Source organism: Jaculus jaculus, chromosome 7, assembly GCF_020740685.1.
Source record: "Jaculus jaculus isolate mJacJac1 chromosome 7, mJacJac1.mat.Y.cur, whole genome shotgun sequence".
Taxonomy (NCBI): Eukaryota; Metazoa; Chordata; class Mammalia; order Rodentia; family Dipodidae; genus Jaculus; species Jaculus jaculus.
Window position 1 is genome coordinate 141,477,756 of NC_059108.1, and position 25,631 is coordinate 141,503,386.

The 25,631-nt window shown below is 48.7% G+C and overlaps 1 protein-coding gene and 1 non-coding gene across 5 annotated transcripts in view; both read right to left on the reverse strand.

Annotated features, from left to right (window-relative positions):
* Window positions 1-25,631, reverse strand: part of Esrrb (estrogen related receptor beta) — a 203,999-nt gene that overhangs the window by 84,266 nt on the left and 94,102 nt on the right. The window lies entirely within an intron of this gene.
* Window positions 2,026-2,132, reverse strand: LOC123462542. Its single transcript, XR_006638351.1, has one exon. It is a non-coding gene; the product is annotated as a U6 spliceosomal RNA (small nuclear RNA).

The following is a 25,631-nucleotide window of genomic DNA, read 5'->3' on the forward strand; positions in this document are numbered from 1 at the left end:
TGCCTCTGACTCCACTTCCCCTTGCCCATGTATATAATCGATAGCGCACACTGTCCTCAGAGAGGAGAGCCCAGACGCTGATCTGGCTTCTGTTCCACCTCCCAGGCTGCACCCTGACAGTCACTCACCCTGTCCAGTCTGTCATTCCCCATCCCTATCTGGATAAGACAGGCACGCCTAGCCATCTGCTGGAGAGGTTCCCAGATACAGGAACCTCGGCGAGGTGAGTAGTTCTGCCCACCTGCAAAGAGCGTGCACCCGCGTCCTGAAGCAGATCTGGGGACCAAGGCCAGGCACCGAGCTCTTTGCCCATCAGCTTATGTTGCTGCTTCCGTGGGGAACGCAAGGGTTAAAAATGAAATCATTCAACAGGGGGAAATCCACATTACCGAATGAAACACTGGCTGAATGCAATGGCCTGAGATCAATATGACCTACAGAGACTGAGAATCCATAGCTTTTGTCTTCTGCTCCATGTGTCCGGTAAGCTAAACTCCACAGGGCAGACCCCCTGCGCCCCAGGAGCCAGGGCCGGGACTTTCCCTGTCCCCCGAGCTGAGCCGTCTATTCGTTGGAAAGAGCAGCGGCTCCCAGGGGCCCGGCTCCTCCTTCTGTGACCTTTGACAGTTCTTGACCTCTGGGTTGTGGTGGTGTTTTTTTTTTTTTTTCAACTAGGAATAACCCATTTTCCTACCTCATAGAATAAGTACCCTATGGACAATGCTAGTTTCAACAGCTTGAGGAAGTGACAGGGCGGAGCCATGAGGTCCTCCCTGCCTTCTTCCAGCTGAGTCTTCATAATCCAGGCTCCCCGGACAGGGAGGTCATGGGTTGATCTGGATACTCACCCCTAGATGAAACCTAATTTTTCCAATGTCTTTGAAACTTTTTTTTTTCTGGCTTCTTTTTGTTTGTTTATTTTTATTTATTATTTGAGAGCGAGACAGATAGATAGAGAGACAATGGGTGCACCAGGGCCTCGAGCCACTGCAAATGAACTCCAGATGCATGTGCCACCTTGTGCATCTGGCTTATGTGGGTCCTGGGGAATCGAACCTCGAACCAGGGTCCTTAGGCTTCACAGGCAAGTGCTTAACCGCTAAGCCATCTCTCCAGCCCTTTTTCTGGTTTCTTTTTTTTTTTTTTGAGGTAGGGTCTCACTCTGGTCCAGGCTGACCTGGAATTAACTCTGTAGTCTCAGGGTGGCCTTGAACTCACAGCAATCCTCCTATCTCTGCCTCCCGAATGCTGGGATTAAAGGCGTGCGCCACCATGCCCGGCTTGAAACTTTTTAGTGGAACAGTTTCACTGCACAGAACAATCCCTGTACCCAGGGCTGGGTTGGACTGAATAAATGCCCTGCCCTTCTCAGATGTGGGTGTTTGCTGCTGATGTGCGTCCGTTCTTTGACACTGGATCGAGAACTCCTTACTGCATCTAAACTGTCATGCCCACCGAGTCTCTCCCAGTCTGTAACACTTTCTCAGGACTTTCAGGCATTGCGAATGAACCCCAGACACATGCGCCACTTTGTGCATCTGGCCTTACACGGATACTGGGGAGTAGAGCCTGGGTTGTTAGGCTTTGTAGGCAAGCACCTTAACTGCTGAGCCATCTCTCTAGCCCTTTCTTTCTTTCTCTTAAATATATTTTATTTATTTATTTGAGAGAGAGAAGAAGGGAGAGAATGGGCGCACCAGGGCCTCCAGCCACTGCAAACGAACTCCAGATGCATGTGCCCCCTTGTGCATCTGACTTATGTGGGCCCTGGAGAATCGAACCAGGATCCTTTGGCTTTGTAGGCGATTGCCTTAATCACTAAGCTATCTCTCCAGCCCCTCTTTCTTTCCTTTTTTTTTTTTTTTCGAGGTAGGGTCTCACTCTAGTCCGGCTTACCTGAAATTCACTACGTAGTCTCCGGCTGGCCTCGATCTCACAGCGATCCTCCTACCTCCCCCTCCCAAGTGCTGGGATTCAAGGCATGTGCCACCACGCCTAGCCCCCCTCCTCCGTGCTTTTTGTTTTTTTAGTGTGGAACACTTTATGAATTTCTGTATCTCCATTATGCACAGGCCATGCTAATCTTCACTATGTCATTCCAATTTTAGTATATGTGCCGTTGAAGCAAGCACTTTTTTAAAATTTACTTTTATTTATTTGAGACAGAGTGGGAGGGGGAGAGAGAGAGAGAATGGGCACACCAGGGCCTCTAAGCCACTGCAAACGAACTCCAGATGCATGCGCCAACTTGTGCAACTGGCTTACATGGGTCCTGGGGAATAGAACCTGGGTCCTTAGGCTTCACAGGTAATGTCTAAGCCATCTCTTCAGCCTGAAGGAGGCACTTTAAAAAAAAAAAAAGATAGTGTCATGCTATGAATTACAGGCTAGCCTAGAACTCTCCATCTCCCTGCCTCAGTCTCCCTAGAATTACAAGCATGTGCCACTATTCTTGGTCTTGCTCAGGGTTATTTGAACTGGACTCAAATGTTACCCTGTGAACTTTCCTGAGCTTGGGACCTCTCTATGACTCTGTTGGCTTGGAATGAACTCCTATTAGGTCCCCATAGATCTGACTACACTGGGCCTAGGGGAAGCTGTGACAGGACCAGGTAACTGACTTAAAGGCTGGGAGGGTAGATTGAAAGGTTAGGGTAGCAAGGGTCAGGGGCTCTGAGAGGGCAAAGACCCCCAAGCCTGAAGCTGGCTCCAATCCAGCAGCCCACATTGCAACTGCAGGCTCTTGGTAGGGCAGGAAAGACAAGCCAGAGGAGGGCAGGGTTAGCCCTGGACCATTCTCCTAGCAGCGTGTGCTCATCAATCAGTCCGGTTCAATTGGAATGCCAGGGAGGGGGTGGCAGCAAAGACGGAAGCAAAAAGCAGCGACTATAATCAAGTCAAATTGGATTAGTTCTGTGCTGACTGGGTGGGGTGCATGGGGGAGCAAGCACGGCGGGGGGGTGGGGGAGACAGCACACTCAGCAGAGCCATCTTCATAGAAACATCCAGATGCTCTAAGAGCTGTGCATGCACTAGCTTTACAGCACTCCTGAGGTCCGATCTAGGGCCACCCCCTGTATAGATGGGGGAGCTCAGAGCAGAAAGTTTGGTGAGGGTCACGTGGTTGAGGCATGTGGTAGTTTGAATGGATGTCCCCCACTAGACTCAGCTGCCTTATGAAAGCTTGTAACTTGGATTTCCAGCTGCCTGGCTGGAAGAGGTGTCACTGTGGGTGGGTCTTGGGATCCAGCACTGAGGCGGTACTGGGGTAAGGGGGGGTCAGATCTGTTTCCAGCGTAAAGGTATGCAGGGTGCTCTGCCAGCCTGGGTCCCGGAGTGCGCATGCTTGAGGGGCTGTGGGTGGCTTTTCTCTGTGTGGACTTGGCGCTGCCGTTATGGAACCTGCCCTGGTCTGTCAGCCTGGAATAAGTGCCATTCCTCCCATAAGGAGGTTCATCCAGCAGTGTGGAGCCAAGTACACAGGGCCGAAGCAAGTCTCATTTTCATTTGGCATTGTGGGACCTAGTGCCAGGTTTTTTGTTTTGTTTCTTTTTCTCTATAATATGCTGCATGCTTCCTGGGGCACAGGGTGCCTTCTTATTTATTTTATTTATTTATTTACTTTAGTTTTTTTTATATTTTTTGTTCATTTTTTATTTATTTATTTGAGAGTGACAGACATAGGGAGAAAGACAGATAGAGAGGGAGAGAGAGAATGGGCGCGCCAGGGCTTCCAGCCACTGCAAACAAACTCCAGACGCGTGCGCCCCCTTGTGCATCTGGCTAACGTGGGACCTAGGGAACTGAGCCTCGAACTGGGGTCCTTAGGCTTCACAGGCAAGCGCTTAACCGCTAAGCCATCTCTCCAGCCCTATTTTACTTTTTTTTGAGGTAGGGTCTCACTCTAGGCCAGGGTGACCTGGAATTCACTCTGGAGTCTCAGGGTGGCCTCGAACTCATGGCGATCCTCCTCCTACCTCTGCCTCCCTCCCGAGTGCTGGGATTAAAGGCGTGCGCCATCACGCCCGGCTCCCCGTGCATTTATCACGCATGTCACACATATTGGGTCAAACAACAGATCCTGAGCCTAAAGGAAGCTCTGTGGCTGCCAGGCACGGTGGCTCTTGCCTGTGGTCCTCCCAGCTGACTTGAGGCCTGAGGATTACCTAGACTTGATGCCCAGCCTGGATGACCTAGAGAGTTCTAGGCCATTCATAGATACATAGTGAAACCCCGGCTTTAAACAAACAAGTCTCCCCGCCCCATGACAATAAAGGCACTGGATGGTGGTGTGCTAAGTATTCCAACTGGGGTCACATCCACGGACAGGCTTGTGGAGAGTGGTGCCCAGCGCTTCTCGGGAGAAGTGGGTCTGGATAGCTTCAAGGAGAAGCGGGTGCTGGGTGTGAGGGGCCGGCCGGGTACTTGCTGGCTTTCCCACCAGAGCCCTCAGCTCCAAGGGCACATGCTGCCCCACAGCGGGCTCAGTGCTTGGGCCTCTCCTGTCATGGGTCTTCTATTCTCTCCAGCAACTGGAACGCATTAGTGAAGCTGGCTATTTAAAGGAACCCTGCAGCTAATCCTTGCGTAAATGGAAAATCTTTATACTAAGCTAATTATCGCCCCATAATCCAGCTGTTGCGTAGTTCAGGACTCTATAGTACAGCCTGGGGCTGAGGTGTTCTGGTCCCTACAAAATTCCCTTTGGACCAGGTGTGGTGGCGCACGCCTTTAATCTCAGCGCTTGGGGAGGCAGAGGTAGGAGGATCACAGTGAGTTCGAGGACGCCCTGAGACTCCATAGTGAGTTCCAGGTCAGCCTGGACTAGAGTGAGACCCTACCTCCAAGGAAAAACAACAACAGCGAACTTCCTTTGCAGTGGGGAGAGGATGGGCTTGGGATTCAGGATGGTGAAAATGTAGTCTTGTGGGGGATCAGGTTTGTTGGGGGGTACAGAGCACCGCTAAAGGAGGCAGAGGACTGCGTTCTGGCTGCTCCGGCTCTGCAGAGGAGTCAGAGCCTTCTAGAATGGAATATGCACTTGCTGGTGGTGGGAAGAATAAAGGGGTTCAGCACTCCCTGTTCCCACAGGACAGAAACCCTCTTATCCAGGCTGTCCCACATCTTCCAGATCCCAAGGGGTGGAGTTAGGGAGCCAGCACCGCTCCTCAGAATGGAAAACTGAGGTCCAGCAAACACGAAGCCAGGAAGCCTCAGCTATCCTAACCCCTCCCACTCCCACAACCCAGCCCCGCGGACACTCAGCCTGCCCATGTCACATCAGTCCCTCTAGGACAAGGTCTAGGGCCTAGTCATCCTTGTGCTCCCCACCCCACCGCACAGAGCCTAGTGCGAAGTAAACAGCAGGTGCTCAATACATGCGCCCAGAGGAAACTAAGATGAGATGAAAGGAAAGGAAAATCAGCCTCATGATCTGAAGCCTAAGTGGAAGGACACACAAGTGAGAAAACATACTCACTGGCTGTCTTCCATACCTTGACATTTTGCTGCGTGCATTTAAGATCCTTTTTATATTTTTATTTATTTATTAGAGAGAGAGAGAGAGAGAGAGAATGGGCATGCCAGCGCTTCCAGACAATGCAAACAAACTCCAGACGCAGGTGCCACCATGTGCATCTGGCTTACATGGGACCTGGAGAATCGAACCTAGATCCTTAGGCTTCACAGGCATGCACCTTAACCGCTAAGCCATCTTTCCAGTCCTGCTGTGTGTATTGAAAGTCATATTATTGCTTTTTTTTTTTTAAGACATTTTATTTGAGAGAGAGAGAGAGGGTGTGTGTGTGCCAGGGCCTCCAGCCACTGTAAAAGAAATCCAGAAGTATGTGCCACCTTGTACATCTGGTAAAACCATATCATTATGTAATAGATTGTGTTATTTTTCTTTTCTTTTAAACATTTTATTTATTTATTTATGAGAAAGAGAAAAAGGCAGATAGATGGAGAAAATGGGTACACCAGGGCCTCTCACCACTGGAAAAGAACTCCAGATGCATGTGCCACCTTGTGCATCTGGCTTATGTAGGTATTGGGGAATTGAACCTGCATCCTTTGACCACCGAGCCATCACTCCAGCATGTATGTATGTGTGTATGTATGTATGTATGTGTGTGTGTGTGTATGTATGTATGTGTGTGTATGTATGTATGTATGTATGTATGTGTGTGTGTATATATATATATGTGTGTGTATATATATATATATGTATATATATATATATATATATATATATATGTATGTATAATTTTTGTTTGTTTTTTAAGGTAGGGCCTCACTGTAGCCCAGACTGATCTAGAATTCCCTATGTAGTCTCAGGGTGGCCTTGAACTCACAGCAAACCTCATACCGGTGCTTCCTGAGTGCTGGGATTAAAGGCATGTGCCACCACACCCATCCTGCATTATTTTTTTTAATTAATTTTTTTTTATTTGAGATAGAGAAGAGAGAAACAATGGGCATTCTAGGGTCTCTAGCCACTGCAAATGAACTCCAGATACATGTGCATCTGGCTTACATGGGTATTGGGAATTGAACCTGGATCCTTAGGCTTTGCAGGCAAGTGCCTTAACCACTAAACCATCTCTTCAGCTCCTCTATATTAAGGAATACAAGGGATTTCCCCCCCTTTTTTGTTTTTTTTAGGTAGGGTCTCACTCTAGTCCAGACTGATCTGGAATTCACTATGGAGTCTCAAAGTGGCCTCGAACTCATAGTGATCCTCCTTCCTCTGGCTCCTGCATGTTGGGATTAAAGGCAAGTGCCACCACACCTGGCTTGAATTCCTTTTTTGAAGGCTGGAAAAAACAACACACAGGGGCTCAGTACATGGCGAGCAATACGATAGCAGATTGCCTTACAGGTCACGTCATTATTTGGGATGGAACCCAGCCATCAGAAATGCATGCCTGAGGGGCTGGAGGGATGGCTTAGCGGTTAAGGCATTTGCCTGCAAAGCCAAAGAAGCCAGGTTAGATTCCCCAGGACCCACGTTGGCCAGATGCACAAGGGGCACACGTGTCTGGAGTTTATCTACAGTGGCTGGAGGCCCTGGTGTACCCATTCTCTCTCTCCCTCTTTCTCTGTCAAATAAATAAATATTAAAAAAAAAAAAGAAAGAAAGAAAGAAATGCACACCTGAGCTAGATATGGTAGCCCATTCCTTTAATCCCAGCACTCAGGAGGTTGAAGTATGAGGATCATGGTGAATTTGAGGCCAGCCAGGGTTACAGCGTGACCTCCTGGTCAGCCTGAACTAGAGTCTCTGCCTAAAAAAAGGAAAAAAACGAAAAGAAAAAGAAAGGGCTAGAGAGGTGGCTTAGCAGTTAAGTGCTTGCCCATGAAGCCTAAGGACCCTAGTTCGAGGCTCAATTCCCCAGGACCCACGTTAGCCAGATGCACAAGGGGGCACATGTGTCTGGAGTTCGTTTTCAGTGGCTGGAGGCCCTGGCGCGCCCATTCTCTCTCTCTACCTGCCAAATTTCTATATCTCTCTCTCTCAAATAAGTAAAAATTTGAAAAGAAAGACACAACAGCGTTAATCTTGGTACAGTCCAACCGCAAATCCTGAGCAAAGCAGAGCAAAGGCACATCTCTTCTTCAGATCTGCAGTACTCCCCCCCCCACCATCTCCCCAAAGGAGCCCCTACAGCTTGTTTGGCTAATATATTCGCAAACCAAATTAGGGGGGACTGACTCCAGAGGGAGGTCCCCAAGCCAGTTGCTAGATGTAGGGAATTAGATACCATCTCATGCCCAAATGTGATTAGACCACCTGCCCCACATGCAAAAGCCCACTTCCTAATCAGTTTTAGGGAGGGCTCCGCAGATAGACACTAATGGTATTGAGCTGGATCTGGAGTCTGCGTGAGCAACAAAGTCCGGAGCTAAAACGCACATGTTGGATTAAGGCAGAAGCCTGTCACTGGTGTAGTGACCTTCTTCATGCCGTCCCCACCCCAATAACACCCGTCACCTATTCTCTCCCTTCACACTTCACCCCAACCCAACATTTCCCATGAGGTCTCTAGTCACTGGTCTGTTACCCACCCAAGGTCCATGAAGTGACTGGAATGTTCTTTCCCTCCAATCATTGGTTCTAGGATCATGCCTGACAGCCATTAGCTACCTGCCTGGCCTCAGGCATAAACTTGATCTTTTAGGCCTGAGGCTGTGTGTGAACTGGGATTGAGGGCAGCAGGACTCAGCACAAAAGGGTAAGGAAATGGAATATGCTGGAACAAAGCCAGCTCCAATGTAAAGCATTCTTTCCTTGCACACTGTTATGCCCGGCTCTCGGCACCTCCAGTGACCACCAAGGAGAACCAAACACGTACGCAAGGGCAAGGAGCTTTATTTCGGGCTGAAGCTCAGTCTCTTGAATTCACCAAAACAGTGGGTCCATAAAAGAGCCCCAAGTAGCGGCAGGGTAGGGTTTTTATAGGGATTTGAACACAGAAGAAGGGGATGGGCACATGATTGGTTGATTTAAACAGTGTACTCCTCTGATTGGCTTAGGATTTTGGCAGGCAAGGTTGGCAGGCTGGGGCTAGGGAGATTGAATTTATCTATGAGTACAGGAATGTATGGTGTAATCAGTTTCCAGTAAGTGTCAAACCCACCTGTGGTGGTTTGAATTGAATAGATGGCCCCCAATATATTCAGTTGTTTGTTTGTAGTTTGCATCTTTAGCCACCTGGCTGGAGGCAGTGTCACTGGGTGGATCTTTAGGTGTGGTGGTTGGGTTTCAGATTTCAATCTAAAGATATGCAAAATGTGCCTAGCTGGAGTTCCTGAAGTGTGCTGTGGCTTTTGGCTTTTGGCTTGTCCTTCTCTCTCTGCTTGATCCTGTGAAGGGAGGCCAGCTTCTTCTGCCATTTGGAACTTTCCCCGGATCTGTAAGCTTCAGTAAATATCCCTTCCTCCATAACTGTGCCTGGTCTGGAAGTTCATCTCAGCGAACCTGAAGTGTCTGCAACACCACCTTTACCGGAAGATAAAAACTTAGACCTTTCTGGGGAAACAGAAACTTAGGCCTACTGAGGACTCTGAAGCCTGTCATGGCGTCCATCTGGTTCCTGAGTCCTTCACACACCAAGTTCCTTCTCAATCCCCCACGGCCCCTCAAAGCCACCTGATGCCTGGGGCCCAAGTGTACTCCGCAGCCTGATGCCTGCCCTCAAAAGTAGGCCGTACTGGAACCCAGGCTCTGTGAGCTGCTTGTGTACCTGAGGGCTGGCCCGCCAGGACTCTTGTGACCCAGCGGCCACATTGCTGGACTAGCGGATACTTGAACGGGTCTAGGAGGCTGAAGGAGTTTTCTTACCTTGGGCCAGTAAGCAGGCTGGCTACTTGTACCCACCTGAGGCTCAGAGGTTATATACCTTTGCAAGGTTATTAGATGGTCACACAGAACATCTGTCCCTCTGAAAAGCCCTCAGTAGGGTTTCACTCTAGCTCAGGCTGACCTGGAATTCAGTATGTAGTCTCAGGGTGGCCTCGAACTCATGGGGTGTTGGGATTAAAGGCGTGCACCACCACTGCTATAGGATAGCATAGTTCCCATCCCTTTCAATAACAAGGGCTTCAGGCAGAGCGTGGACTAACCCCACGACCCTCCTGGTCTGGCATGACCCAACTTTTGCACTGAGCAGCTTGTCAGGTTGGCAGTAACCAGACTGATCAATAACACAGGACACTCCCCACTCTCCTAACCTGCTAACATGCTCACCTGGTAACCGGACATTAATGGTTTCTTCTGTTTGTGGTTTAGATACGGTATCTCTAGTAGCTCAGGCCAGCCTTGAACTCCTGATCTTCCTGCTTCAGCCTCCCAAATTCTAGGATTACAGGTGTGTGTCACCACACTTGGCTTTTTTGTTCCCTTTTAAAAAATGTACATATATATATATATTTTTTTCTTTCCAAGGTAGGGTCTTGCTCTAGCCCAAGCCAACTTGGAATTCACTATGTAGTCTCAGGGTGGCCTTGAACTCATGGCAATCCTTCTACCTCTGCCTCCTGAGTGCTGGGATTAGAGGCGTGTGCCACCACACCTGGCAAAAAAATTATATATTTTTTATTTGCAAGGAGAGAGAGAGAGAGAGAGAGAGAGAGAGAGAGAGAGAGAGAGAGGGAGAGTATGGACACTCCAGAGCCTCTTGCCACTGCAAACGAACTCCAGGTGCATGTACCAATTGGTGCACCTGGATTTACATGGGTACTGGGAAATGAAACCCTGGCTGGCTTTATAAACAAGCACCTTTACCACTGAACCATATCCCTAGCCCCTCTTTTTTCCTTTTTGCTTTGAGAGGGAGAGACAGATAGAAAATGGGTGTACCAGGGCCTGTAGCCACTACAACAAATTCCTGTGTGCCACTTGGTGCATCTGGCTTTATGTGAGTACTGGGAAATTGAACCTGGGTCCTTTGGCCTTGCTGGCAAGTGCCTTAACTGCTAAGCCATCTCTTCAGCCACCTCTTTCTTTCTTTTTTTCCTTTTAACTTTTATTTATTTATTTGAGAGAGACAAAGAAAGAGGCAGTTAGAGAGAGAATGGGCACTTCAGGGCCTCTAGCCACTGCAAGCAAACTCCACACATGTACACCATGTAGCAGACAGCTTCAGGTTCACTGAGATGAACTTCCAGACCAGGCACAGTTATGGAGGAAGGGATATTTACTGAAGCCTACCAATCCAGGGGAAGTTCCATAAATGGCAGAAGAAGCTGGATCAAGCAGAGAGAGAAGCACAAGCCTAAAAGTCAAAAGCCACAGCACACTTCAGGAACTTCAGCTAGGCACACTTTGCATATCTTTAGATTGAAATCTGAAACCCACCACCACACCTAAAGATCCACCCAGTGACCTTGCCTCCAGCCAGGTAGCCAGCAGATGCAAACTACAAACAATAAAGAACTGAATATACTGGGGGCCATCTATTCTATTCAAACCACCACACACCACCTTGTGCATCTGGTTTATGCAGGTACTGGGGAATTGAACCTGGGTCCTTTGGCTTTGCAGGCAAATGCCTTAAGCAATTCTCCAGCACCCCCCTCATTTTTTTTTTCTATTTTGAGACAGGGTCTCATGTAGCCCAGGTTAGCTTTGAGTCTCTGATCTTCTGCCTCCACCTTTCAAGTGCTGGGATTACAGATGTGAGGTAGCATGTTGGGTTTGGGCGTAAGGTTGCATCTTAGAGAAAGAGGGGAAGAGTTTTCACCAAAAACTGTAAGAAGAGTGGAGGATGAAGACAGGGAGACCTATGGACATTTGAAAGAACGAAGTTCAAAACCCTGCCACCGATTCAATGAACTGAACACCAGACAACAGTCAGACCCCGGCGCGGATTCATGGTTCTACACCCACAAGCTGTCCAGCTGCCCCTCGAGGTCCTGGACTTCTCTAACCAATCCTCCCTTTATGCCTCCTCTGATTATCCCCCTCCTGTACCCCTGCCACCCCACTTCTGTGACTCTGGAGAGAGGTGTAGAATTTGTTTGTGTGTCAGGTTCTTCATGCTCAGAGCCTCTGGCCTGGGGATTTCTCCAAATACCTTCCCATGTTTGAACTACGCAAAGAAAAGAGAACAAAACTTCAAAACAAAACAAAAACCCTTTTAATCTCCAAATATAAAAAGGAAAAGAAAAATGTAAGATCCAAAAAAAAAAAAAAGAAAAGAAAAGGTTTTTGGTTTGAAACAGGGTCTTATAAAGTTGGCCTCAAATCTAACTAACTGAAGATGACCTTGAACTCTTGACTTCCTGTCTCCAAAGTTTTATGCCAAGCTAGAGATGGAACCTGGGACTTTGCTCTCTATCAGTTGAGCTATTTCCCCAGCCCTTACTAAGTTATTTATTTTTATTTGTTTTTCAATTTTTTTTATTAACAATGTCCATGATTATAAAGAATTATCCATGGTAACACCCTCCCTGCTTGTTTGTTTTTTGAAGTAGGCTGACCTGGAATTCAGTATGTAGTCTCAGGGTGGCCTTGAACTCACAGCAGTCTTCCTACCTAAAGGTGTGTACCACCACATCTGGCTTGGTATTCTGAGACAGGATCACACTTTGTAGCCCAGGCTACAATCCTGCTGCCTTGGTCTCTTGAGTGCTGGGATTATAGCTGTGGGCTACCAACTACAAATGATGTCTGGGTATACTGAAATGTTTATAACATTAACCAAATCAACAACAACAAACAAGCCAGTCTTTCTTGGTAGTACACACCTGTAATCCCAGCATTGAGGAGATAAAGGCAGAGGATCAGGGCTTCAAGGCCAGTTTTAGCTACCTTGGGGGCTAGCCTGGGCTATCCGAGATTCCCATCTCAAAACAAAATAAACAAAAAACAAAAAAGACAGCCGGGTGTGGTGGCACACACCTTTAATCCCAGCAGTTGGGAGACAGAGGTAAGAGGGTCACTATGAGTTCAAGGCCACCGTGAGACTACATAGTAAATTCTAGGGCTACAGAGGTAGCTTACCAGTTAAGGCGCTTGCGATTCCCCAGGACCCACGTTAGCCAGATGCACAAGGGGCGCATCTGTCTGTAGTTTACTTGCAGTGGCTGAAGGCCCTGCCTCCATTCTCTCAATATCTGTCTCTATGCTTCTCTCTCAAATAAATAAATAAATACATAAATACATAGTGAACTCCAGGTTAGCCTGATCTAGGGTGAGACCCTACCAATAAAAAAGACTCCAGAAAATTTTCCCACTGTTTTGTTATTTTCTAAGAAATCACACTCTATTTTAAAGGAATAAAGAGAAAGCAAAACTAAAAAACGATAATAAAGTTAATGAGTTATTTGCATCTAAATAATTTCAAATAATTTTGTTTGTTTTGTTTTTGCCCTTTATTTGAGACAGCACTTGCCCTAGCCCAAGCTAACCTGGAACTCACTCTGTAGTCCAGACCGGTACTGAACTCACAGAACTCCTGCTTCAACCTCATTTCTTTCTGTTTTTTTCTTTTTCTTTTTATCCTCCCTCACCCCTCATTTCTCTCTTTTTTTAATAATTTATTTTTATTTATTTAATTTTTATTATTATTTGTTTATTCATTTGAGAGAGAAAGGCAGAGAGAGAGAGAGAGAGAGAGAGAGAGAGGGAGAATGAGCGCACCAGGGCTTCCAGTCACTGCAAAGGAACTCCAGATGCGTGCGCCCTCTTGTGCATCTGGCTAACGTGGGTCTGGGGAATCGAGCCTCAAACCGGGGTCCTTAGGCTTCATAGGCAAGTGCTTAACTGCTAAGCCATCTCTCCAGCCCAATTTTTTAAAAAATATTTTTTATTTATATTTATTTATTTGAGAGTGACAGAGAGAGAGAGAATGGGCACACCAGGGCTTCCAGCCACTGCAAACGTGGGTCCTGGGAAATCGAGCCTCAAACCGGGGTTCTTAGGCTTCATAGGTAAGCGCTTAACCACTAAGCCATGTCTCCAGCCCAATTTATTTATTTTTTTAAGAGGAATCAGCAAGCCCATGGTTGGCTGATGGTCAGTGGGTGTCATCATCCCGTGTGGACAGCTTCCCCAATGAACTTTCCCCCCCCGCCCTGTTTTATTTCAGACAAAGAGGAGGGAGAGGGAGAGAGAAAATAATAGAATGGGCATGCCAGGGCCTCCAGCCACTGCAAACAAACTCCAAACGTATGTGCCCCTTGTGCATCTGGCCAATGTGGGTCCTGGGGAATTGAACCTGGGTCCTTTGGCTTGTGCCATTTTTATTGCATCCTGCTCACGTGGGTACTGGGAAGTGGAACCTGGCCTGGCAGGCTTTATAGGCCAGCACCTTTTTTAAAAAATTTTTTTTTTTTTTATTTATTTGAGAGCGACAGAGAGAGAAAGAGAGGGAGAAAGAGAGAAGAGAGAAAGAATGGGAGCGCCAGGACTTCCAGCCACTGCAAACGAACTCCAGACACATGCGTCCCCTTGTGCATCTGGCTAATGTGGGTCCTGGGGAATCGGGCCTCGAACCGGGGTCCTTAGGCTTCACAGGCGAGCGCTTAACTGCTAAGCCATCTCTCCGGCCCAGGCCAGCACCTTTAAATGCTAAGGCACTGCCCTCACCCCAGCTATGCCTCATTTCTCATACCTGGGTTGGCAAACCAACTCATGTACCCCCTATCTGATTCCCCCCAACCACCCCTTTGGTTTTTTGAGAGGCTGGACAGGAGTGTGGCCAAAGATGTTTCTAGGCAGCGCATGGGCAGGGCAGGGCTGGTGGAGGGCTGGAGGATTCTGGGACAGCCAACTGCAGTGTCCCGGGAGGCAGCTGTTCATGTGCAAAAGACATTTCTTCTAGACAATGACAAAGATCACCCTGTAGCCAGTCCAGTTAGTCATTCATAATATTGGAGGCCTGGAAGTTATTCTAACAGGGAAATGAGGGTCCCTGACTCCAGGTTTAGGGTGCTCAGGGGGTTCACCCTTGTGAGAGCAGCAGATGATTAACAAGGACGGAAGGTAAATGTGGCACTGATAAGGGGAAAGAACTGCTTGGGGCATGACTGCCTCTACATGCGGCCTGTGTGCACGCAGAGATGTTGGCACACGGCTTAGCAGCACCTCTGTGGCAAGGCCAAGTCACTGGTGAGCAGGCTGCTGAAGACAGAGTCACGGGTACACACCCACCCACGGTCACAGGAACACACACATGCTCACCTGCACATACATGGCCATGTGCTCATGCACCCACACGCGTACCAATCTTCCTTTTTATTTATTTATTTATTTATTTATTTATTTATTTATTTATTTATTTATTTATTTGAGAGCGACAGACACAGAGAGAAAGACAGATAGAGGGAGAGAGAGAGAGAATGGGCGCGCCAGGGCTTCCAGCCACTGCAGACGAACTCCAGACGTGTGCGCCCCCTTGTGCATCTGGCTAACGTGGGACCTGGGGAACCGAGCCTCGAACCGGGGTCCTTAGGCTTCACAGGCGAGCGCTTAACCGCTAAGCCATCTCTCCAGCCCCCAATCTTCCTTTATGGAACGCCGTCATACAAGTGAGATTTGGAGTCTGTTTATTCAGCAAGCTGGCAGAGAGCCTGGTGGTATCTGAGAGTATCCAGACTTGCCTGAGACACACCAGTTACTAGACCGGTCCTGTTCCCAACTAGCTGGTCTTGCTGCCTGTTACCATGTCCCCATCTGGGGGCCACCTCTGAGGGCACCCGCTTCTCACCCAGGAAGAGAAACCAGAGCTGAGCAGGCTCATCTATTGCCAGCAAAGCAGATGACAGCTCAGGACATTCTGTGCCTACATTCTTCTGGCCACCTCTTTGGACGTGTGAGCACCGAGCCAAACCCCCCCCTCCCTTGGAGCATTGGACTCCCCACGGCCCTCACCTCTCCTCTCCCCATTGCCACCGAAAGGTCTTGCCATCAGCTAAGCTAAGGGCTCCCAGGTCAACAGAACCATCCAAACAGCACACCTGGACAGTCTGTTCCTTCGCTGCCCTGGGATGTCACACAGTAGGACAAGAGCAAGACAGCCGTCAAGACACTGTTCTGCAGTCGCACAGATTTGGGGTCTAAGACTTGACTTTCCACAGGCTGCAAAGCCCCACAAGCGCTCTGTGCCTGTTTATCTGTCAAATGGCATAGGCGTTCTGACCTTGAAAGGCTGGAAACAGCCACGTGCTGCCTCTTTAATCTCAGCCCCCCCGAGAAGCAGAGGCAGGAGGATCACCGTGAGTTCAAGGCCACCCTGAGATTACATAGTGAATTCCACGTCAGCCTGAGCTAGAGTGAGACCCTACCTCAGGAAAACTAACTAATTAATGAAATAAAAAAAAATAAAAAATAGAAATAGAAAACCAAACCTCCCCCAAAATTCCTTCTGAGTCTTTTCGCTTCCAGATGCTTTCTGACCGTGACAACACACATCAAGGTCAGCGGGTACAATGGCCTTGGTCACGGATTGGCACAGCGTGACTGGCAGGGCAGAAGCAGGGGTTAGAAAGGCCCTAGAGGCCAAAGCCAGATACCTGTGGGCAGAGGAGGCTCTGAGTGATGCTCAGCTCGTGTGGCATTTCCAGGGTAGTCACATCAATATATTGTCTCTAGAACTCAGTTCTATAGAAACTGAATTCCCCAAATGTACCATGGTTGAATAAGTAAGGAGAATTTGGGATGAGCTCTCTGTCTCTCTTGTTCTTCTATTTTTTCAAGGTAGGGTCTAGATCTAGCCCATACTGACCTGAAATTTACTATACAGTCTCAGGGTGCCCCCGAACACACAGAGATCCTCCTACCTAGGCCTCCCTAGTGTTGGAAGTAAAGGCGTGTACCACCATTCCCAGCTCAAGTTGGGTCTCGCTTTAGCCCAGACTGACCTGGAATTCACTATGTAGTCTCAGGGTGGCCTTGAACTCATGATAATCCACCTACCTCTGCCTCCCAAGTGCTGGGATTAAAGACGTGCACCAGATAGTTTTCTTTACTGCGGAACTACTTGTCAGTATGTTTAAGTCACTTGCCTGTTTTAGAAGAACTAAGACGGTGCGGTGGTGTAGAGCTTCCCAAATGGACCGACTGCTCAGGGGCTGGATTTTATGTGTTAACTCAAGTGGACCACAGCCTGCCAAGATATTTGCCCAAGCATCACTCCAGGCATTTCTTTCTTTCTTTTTTAATGTTTTATTTTTATTTATTTGACAGAGAAGGAGAGAGAGAGAGAGAGAGAATGGGCATGCCAGGGCCTTTAGCCACTGCAAATGAACCCCAGACGCATGTGCCCCCTTGTGCATCTGGCCAATGTGAGTCCAGGGGAATTGAACTTGCATCTTTTGGCTTTGCAGGCAAACACCTTAACTGCTAAGCCTTCTTTCCAGCCCTCTCTTTTAGTTTAGTTTAGTTAGTTTGTTTGTTTGTTGTTTTTTTTGAGGTAGGGTCTCACTCGGCTGACCTGGAATCCACTCTGTAGTCTCAGGCTGGCCTCAAACTCACAGGGATCCTACTATGTCTGCTTCCTGAGTGTTGGGATTAAAGGAGTGCACCACCACCTCCTGGTATGGGGACAGAGAGGGAGAGAGCCAAGGAGAGCAGGCACACCAGGGCCTCCAGCTGCTGTGAATGAGCTTCAGATGCATGCACCACTTTGTGCATCTGGTTTACATGGGTACCAGGGAGTCAAACTCTAGTCGTTAGGCTTTACAGGCAAGTGCCTTAACCCGCTGAGCAATCTTTCCAGACCCTCTCCCATTTTTTAAAATTTATTTACTTATTTGAGACAGACAGACAGACAGACAGACACACACACACACACACACACACACACACACACACACACACAGAGAGAGAGAGAGAGAGAGAGAGAGAGAGAGAGAGAGAGAGAGAGTGTTGGGCATGCCAGAGCCTCTAGCCACTGCAAATGAACTCCAGAAACATGTGCCACTTTGTGCATGTGGTTTATGTGGGTACTGGGGAATGCCAACTGGGTCCCTAGGCTTCGCAGGTAAATACCTTAACCTCTAAGCCATCTCTTCAGCCCCAAAATGGTTTTTCCAGAAGTTTCCCCAGAAGGAAAATGCCAGAGGATGGTAGCTCAAGCAAAGGGGAATGAGTGCTCACTTGTAGGGTTCATAGCACCAAGCTCACTCTCAGGAGCAGCCAATGTGTCCCAAGCAGGAGGGGCCGTGTGTGCCCTTCCCTCCTCCATCCTCAACGAAGCTCTTGTAAGCTCCGGCTAATTTGGCCCTCCCGGACGAAGCAGCATGGGTTCTGCTGGCTAATTTGCAGGTCTGGCTGGTAAGATGAGAAAGTTATAGGCATCTTGCTGGGCCGTTACTTATTCCTCGTGGAGTCGATGGAGCCTGACCGGTGGCTGCCGCAATTACCCAACTTCCCCTGGAGACCTGCGTGAACTTCCAGCGAGCTTACTCCCCGGAGCTGGGACAGCTGGTCAGGAGCACCCGGGAGTGACCGTGAAGTCAGGAGGCCATGGTGACCAGATGATATTTATGCACCTGGCCAGTATTATCTCCTTCAAAATGGTCACCTTGGGCATCTCCATCCTCAGAGATGCCGCCTTGGTCACAGTGTTCTCGGCGCTCCTTTTGGGAACTGCCTCTGGGGCCACATGAGCTTAGCAGTTGACTCACAGCCTCACTCTCTTTGTCATCAAAGACGACCTTGTGCAGCTTTGTCACTCAGCTACTTCCCCAGACCTCCTCCAAGTGACCTGAGCGGCACTGAAAATTAAACCCACAGCCGGGGCGTGGTGGCGCATGTCTTTCATCCCAGCACTCGGGAGGCAGAGGTAGGAGGATCTCCGTGAGTTTGAGGCCACGCTGAGACTCCAGAGTGAATTCTGGGTCAGCCTGGGCTAGAGCGAGACCCTATTTTAAAAACCCAAAAATAAAAATAAATAAATATACCCCAGGGGACCCACCGATGATAGTGACATAGACTCTGAGGGCTCAGCTAGGAGGGGGTACAGGGCTGTAGCTAGAACTTTCCATCTAAGACTACATGGCTCACCTGACACAAGTGCCCCCTTCCCTACATGTACCCCATGAGCTGGTACTACCTCCTCACATGGCAGATGAGATCATGAGGGTCATACTAGCGAGACCATTGTTCCTCCCTGTCTCCCTCCTTTTTTCCTTCCTTCCTTCCTTCCTTCCTTCCTTCCTTCCTTCCTTCCTTCCTTCCTTCCTTCCTTCCTTCCTTCCCTCTCTCCCCCTTCCCTCCTTCCTTGCTTCCTTGCTTCCTTCTTTCTTTCTCTTTTGTGATTGGGGTTTGCTGTAAGCCCAGACTGACCTGGCATTCACTATGTCGTCTCAGCGTGGCCTCAAACTCATGGCACCACGCCCGGCAGTAGAGAGAACTTTTTAAGAAAACAGCGCTCCCAGAGAATCCTCCACCACAGACAGCTTCCCGTTCCATTGCTCAAAGCTGGGCACCTGTTTACATGGGGATTTTGCAACTTAAACAACAACCAAGGTGGGCATGGCTGTACACAGATGAAATCTTAGACTGTTGAAAGTTCAAGGCCGGTCAGGGCTACATAGTGAGCTCCAGACTAGCCTGGGCAACTTAAAAAGACCATGTCTCTGCACTGAGGACATAACTCAGCAGTAAAAGCCACTGGCTTTCAAAAGCCTGGGTTTGATCTCTCAATATCCGTGTAAAGCCAGATGCCCAAAGTGGCACACTGGTCTGGAGTTCATTTGCAGTGTGGCGAGAGCGCCTGATGCACCCCTGCTCCCTCCCTCCTTTTCTCTCTCTCTTTCTCATAAATAAATAAAAATCTTTTTTAAAAAGACCGTGTCTCAAGAAACAAAAACAGGGCCTGGAGAGATGGCTTAGCAGTTAAGGCACTTGCCTGCAAAGCCAAAGGACTAGATGCACAAGGGGGCGCACGCATCTGGAGTTCATTTGCAGGGGCTGGAGGTCCCGGCGTGCCCATTCTCTCTCTCTCTCTCTCTTTTTCCCTCTTTCTCTGTCAAATAAATAAATAAAAATAAAATATTTTTACAAAACCAAAAACAGCGAAGCTGCACATGGTTGCCTAGCACTCAGGAGGTAAGAAGCTCGTCGTGAGTGGGAGACCAGCCTGGGCTACGGCTGACACCCTGGCTTCCAAGACAGTCTAGGTCTCATGATTTGCATCTGGAAGATGAGGTGAAATATGCAGGTGTGCCCTTTCTGCTCCCCACGTCCTCTCCACTAAGCAACAGAAGCTACCTGGAACAAAACGGAGGAACCCCAAGTCAGCCAGTCCCTCCCTCTGCCTCTGAGCAGCCTCGCCCGAGCCACACAGCCCTGCCGCGCTTCATCTCGAAGGGCGCTTCCACCTCACGGGGTTGTCGTGAGGACCCTCTGTGCACATTTGTGTGGTGCCTTGCGGCAGGGAACATGAAGGAGATACCCGGTACCACCGCCTCCATGCCTCAGGCAATGACCCCATGTGACTAAGCCAGGTCCTCCAGAAAGCCTCTCTTCCCATTCCTTTGGATGCTCTGCCTTCCCCCTGCCAGGAAAGGGCACTGTCTGCCGCTCTAGGGAGATGCAAGCAAAGCAGTGACAAGGTTGTAAGGCGCTAACCAGAGACCTCACGGTTTCTGGATTGCCTTTGAACTCTAGTGGATGAATGACAACAAAAAGGAGATGAAAGGGAAGCATTTATCACCCAAGGTATGTCCCTGGTTCAAATCCCCAGCTTTGATGGTTTAAAAAATATTTTATTTTTTTTTTATTTATGAGAGAGAGAGAGAATGAGAATATGCACACCAGGGCCTCCAGCTGTTGCAAACAAACTCCAGACACATGCACCACTTTGTGTATCTGGTTTACGGGGGTCCTGGGGAATTGAACCTGAGTCCTTTGGCTTTGCAGGCAAGTGCCTTAACTGTTAAGCCATCTCTCCAGCCCTCCAGCTTTGATTTTTATTAGCTCTGTGCCTTTGAGGACACCACTCAATTTCTTAGTTCCCTCCACCGTCTAAACAAGGAAAATATAAGCCGAGCGTGGTGGCGCACATCTTTAATCCCAGCACTCGGGAGGCAGAGGTAGGAGGATCGCCGTGAGTTCAAGGCCACCTTGAGGCTCCATAGTGAATTCCAGGTCAGCCTGGGCTAGAGTGAGACCCTACCTCAAAAAAACCAAAAAAGAAAAAAAACAAGGAAAATATATGTGCCTACTTTGCACTATAGACAAGAGATTCAGAAACTGGAAGTAGGAGGTTGAGGAGATAGCTCAGTTGGTGAAGTGCTTACTTCAGAAGTGTGAGGATAAGTTGTTTTATTTAAAGATTTGATATTTATTTATTTATCAGAGAGAGAGAAAAAAGCAGACCTATAGAGAGAACAGGCACGCCAGGGCCTTTGGCCATTGCAAACGAACTCCAGATGCATGTACCACTCTGTGCATGTGGCTTTATGTGGGTACCAGGAAATTAAACCCAGGTCTTAGGCTTTTTTGGTAAGCACCTTAACTGCTGAGCCATCTCTCCACCCTTCAGGATAAGTTGTATGTGTGTGTGTGTGTGTGTGTGTGTGTGTGTGTGTGTGTGTGTGTGAGTGTGTACTTTTGTTTTCCGAGGTAGGGTCTCTCTGTTAGTCCAGGAGGACCTAGAATTTACTATGTAGTCTCAGGGTGGCCTCAAACTCATGGCGATCCTCTTACTTCTGCCTCCTGAGTGCTGCAATTACAGGTATGTGCCACTATACCTGGAAAGAATAAATTTGATCCCCAGACAGATGGTGTGCCTGAGAAATAATCCTGAAGTTGTCCCCTCTGGTTTCCACATGAATGCACACATGTGTACATGCACATGGGAAGGTCAGCCTGAGCTACAGCGAGATGCTGCCTTGAAAAAAAAAAAAAAAAAAACAGGAAAAAAACAACAACCCCAAAGAAACTATAATTATAAACAATTATGTTATCTTAAATTTTCCCCCAAATGTTGTCCCAATAACTCTTGCAATTATTCTAAAGCTAGCAGGTAGTGCCTTTGGGGCTTTTGGCTTGTTGACTGGCATTTTTGTTTTGGTTCATTAAATATTTTATTTATTTATTTGTAAGGAGAGAAAGAAAGAGAGGTTATGAATGGGTGAGCCAGGGCCTCAAGCCACTGCAAACGAACTGCAGATGCACGTGCTACTCTATGCATCTGGCTTTATGTGGGTGCCAGGGAATCAAACCTGGGTCATTAGGAATTGTAGGTGAGCACCTTAACCACTGAGCCATCTCTCCAACCACATTGGGTTTTTTAAAAAATATTTTATTTTGTTTACAGAGAAAGAGAGAGAGAGAGAATGGGTGCACCAGGGCCTCTAGCCACTGCAAACAAACTCCAGACATGTGTGCCCCCTTCTGCATCTGGCTAATGTGGGTCCTGGGGAATCAAACCTGGGTCCTTTGGCTTTGCAGGCAAATGCCTTAACCGCTGAACCATCCCTCCAGCCCTGTTTTTAAATTAAAATATGTTGTGTATATGTGCACATGTACGTGTTTGTGTGTGGCACACGCATGTTTGTGTGAGTATTGATGTGCACGTGGAGGACAGAGGTCCATTTTTTAAATTTTTTTGTTTATTTTATTTATTTATTTGAGAGCAACAGACAGTGAGAGAGAAAGAATGGGCACGCCAGGGCTTCCAGCCACTGCAAACGAACTCCAGACACGTGCGCCCCCTTGTGTATCTGGCTAACGTGGGTCCTGGGGAACTGAGCTTCGAACCAGGGTCCTTAGGCTTCACAGGCAAGCGCTTAACCGCTAAGCCATCTCTCCAGCCCCAGAGGTTCATTTTTAGGTCAGTTCTTGTCTTTCCACTGTTCCTGAGGCAGGGTTACTTCCTCTGGATTCTTTTCTGTTGCTCTTTGCTGCATTCACCTGGAGCTATCTTGGAAATTTTCCTGTCTCTGCATCCCTCCATCTTGCCACCAGTGGAAGCCCATATGGCTTCTGGCTTTTTAAAATTTTATTTATTTATTTGCAAGAGAGAGAGAAAAAATGGGCATGCCAGGGCCTCTAGCCCCTGCAAACAAACTCCAGACACATGTGTCACCTTGGCATCTGGCTTATGTGGGTCCTGGGGAACTGAACCTGGGTCCTTAGGCTTCACAGGTAAGTGCCTTAACCATTAAGCCAGCTCTCCAGCCCAGCTTCTGGCTTTTCATATGAGGTCTAGGAATTGAATTCGGATACTTGTGCTTCAGTGGTGAGATCTTAATCCACTAAACCATCTTTTCAGCCCTTGTTAAATTTTTTGAAAGAAGGTCTCTATAGACAGGCTGGTTTTAAACTCATGGCAATCCTTCTGCCTCAGACTCCCTTGTGCTGGTATAACAGCCACACACCACTAGAGTGTCTAGCTACCCTTGGTCCTTCTAATGCAGAGACAACAGGATCTGAGGCTAAAGTTGAGACTTCTAGAGCCAAGGTCATCCATCTGGCACCCTGACTGCTTATGACTAAAGAATCTGCACTTGCTGACTACAGGGAAGGATCCACCTAGACGGTGAGACCCAGAGCTGGGGAGGTCAGGCACTGTGTTCTGGGGTACACAAGACTGGCCTGGTAGGTGCAGTGAATACAGCTGTGGTGGTCTGATTCAGGTGTCCTCCATACACTTACGTGTTCTAAACACTAGGTTCCCAGCTGATGGAGATTTGGGAATTAACACCTCCTGGAGGGAGTGTATTGCTGGGGGTGGGTTTATGGGTGTTAGAGCCCCAGCATCTTCTTGCCAGTGTTTGGCACACTCTCCTGTTTGTTGCCCACCTTATGTTGGCCAGAGATGATGTCCACCCTCTGCTCATGCCATTGTTTTCCCCTGCCATCATGGAGCATCCCCCTCGAGTCTGCAAGCCAAAATAAACCCTCCCCCCCCCCCAAAAAAAGCTGCTCTTGTTCGGGTGAGTTATGCCAGCAATGCAAACCTGGCTGCAACACCAGCCTTGGCCTCTGGGTTTCCCTGGTCACTCTCTCAGGCCCCCTCAGGAGGCCCACAGGCAGCTTTGGAGATGCATGTCTAGCAGTGACCTTGAGTCCCAAGGTCCTGCCAAAGAAGTGACAATGGAAAATTCACCAGGCGCATCTCTCTCAGGGATCCCAACCTGAGCACCGGTGTCAGAAGGCAGATGATGTTTCCCAGGGTCCTGGCCCACCAGAGAGAAGCCCAGGGCCCCTTTCATGTCCTTTGCTGCCTCCGTCAGTGCCAGGGAGGTTGGCGTAGGAGGACAGGAGCCCGCAGAGATGCAAGATTAATGGCATTCAAGGCAGGTGATGGGCCGCCCCCGCGCCAGTCACGATCCCAGGCTCCCGTGACGTGGCCAGACTCTGTGAGACGTGCAGTGTAGCAAGAGCCTGGCAGAGAGGCTGGCCCTGACCAAGCAAGCTAAGCTGGCCACTGCGCCCATCCTCCACCAGCGTCCTGGGGCTCAGTCAGTGGGACCACCTTGGTGACAGAGAGAGAAGACGTGCGGGAAGTGGAAGCAAGGGCCAACGGGGAGCTTCCATGCTTAGATCACGGGGTTCCATGCTTGCCTAAGGAACCCTGTGATTTGGCTGTTTTCTTAGCGGGGAGTGCCTGCTTGCCAGCTTGCATACATGTACCTTGCTTTTTTTAATTTATAAAGCAAATTGCTTTCATCCTAGGATACTCACTCGGGTACCAGTGAGAAATGAAAGTGAAAAGCAAAAGTCTCACCCAAAGCTGGGTGTGGTGGCACCCGCCACCTGTCCCAGCACTCCGAAGTTGAGGTGGGACGATTGCTTGAGTTTGAGGCCAGCCTGGGCTGTCATCTCCAGGACAGCCTGGGTTAAACTGAGACACTGCCCCCCGCCAAAAAAAAGGAAAAGAAAAACCTCACCCAATATCAGGACCCGTTCCCCACAGATCTCTAAAATGGTAGTGTTCTATATCTCCTTCTAGTATTTTTTCAAAGCACATGTCTGGGACTTTGTAGCTTAAAAAGCTCTTAAGTATGACTTTACTGTGTACATTACTCAGCAGCGTGTTTTTTTTTTTTTTTCTTTTTGACCCTATGTTGCCTAAATTTCCATTCAGTCTTTACGATCCCATGAGGAAACCTCACCCTCATCCTGGGGATGGAACCAAGTTTATGAGCTCCCTCTAGACCTCTCCTGTTCTAATGCCTTTCCCGTTCACCAGTGATTTGATGCATATGGTCTTGTCACCACACCCTGAGGCCATCTCAAAGGGGGGGCAGTGACCCTTGGACATGGCTGTGGTGGCTCAGATGCTGCCTGGTGGCAGCAGAGTGACAATACCATTTCTGTGCAACGTGGGGGCTGAGACATTGGAAGGCCACCATGAGGCAGAGAAAACTTTTACCCTTGGGACCATGCACTTTCCCCACCCTCCCCTTCACGCTGGCTGGGAAGGACCGTCCACTTGGGGTGAAGAACTCCCTGTGGCTCCACCTGCGTTACCAAGAGTAGACAGCAGCCTGAAGAGGTGCCCAGGGAGGGATGCACAGAGGGCCAGGGCACAGGAAGATGCCAAGGAGGCCTGCAGAGCCAGCTCCCACCCATGGAAACTCTGTTGAGTTTTTCAGTCTCCTCAAGGGAAGTGTTTGCCCTGTATTTCCTCCTCTGTCTCCCACAGTCCTCTTTCCGCACTGGGCGTGGAAAAACAATGTCCCCCGCCACCAAGCATGGCCCGTCCGAGATCCACCCCACTGGGTCTTAGGCTCCAGGTTCCAGCTCTCCGAATCACGGAGACAAAGAGGCCCTGTCTGTGAAAGCTGCAGGCTGATGGGATTTATATTCAGAAAGACAAAGGCTGGGTTGGAGAGATGGCTCAGTGGTTAAGGTGCTTGCCTGCCAAGCCTAGCGACCAGGGTTTGATTACCCAGTACCCACATAAAGCCAGATGCACAGGGTGGTACATTATCTGGAGTTCATTTGCAACTTCTGCAGGCCCTAGTGTGCCCATCCTTTCTTTGCTGGAGCACATCTTTAATCTCAGCAGGCAGAGGTAAGAGGATCGCTGTGAGTTCCAGACCAGCCTGAGACTACATAGTGAATTCTAGGTCAGTCTGAGCAAGAGTGAGACCTTACCTCAAAAAGAAAGGAAGGAAGGAAGGAAGGAAGGAAGGAAGGAAGGAAGGAAGGAAGGAAGGAAGGA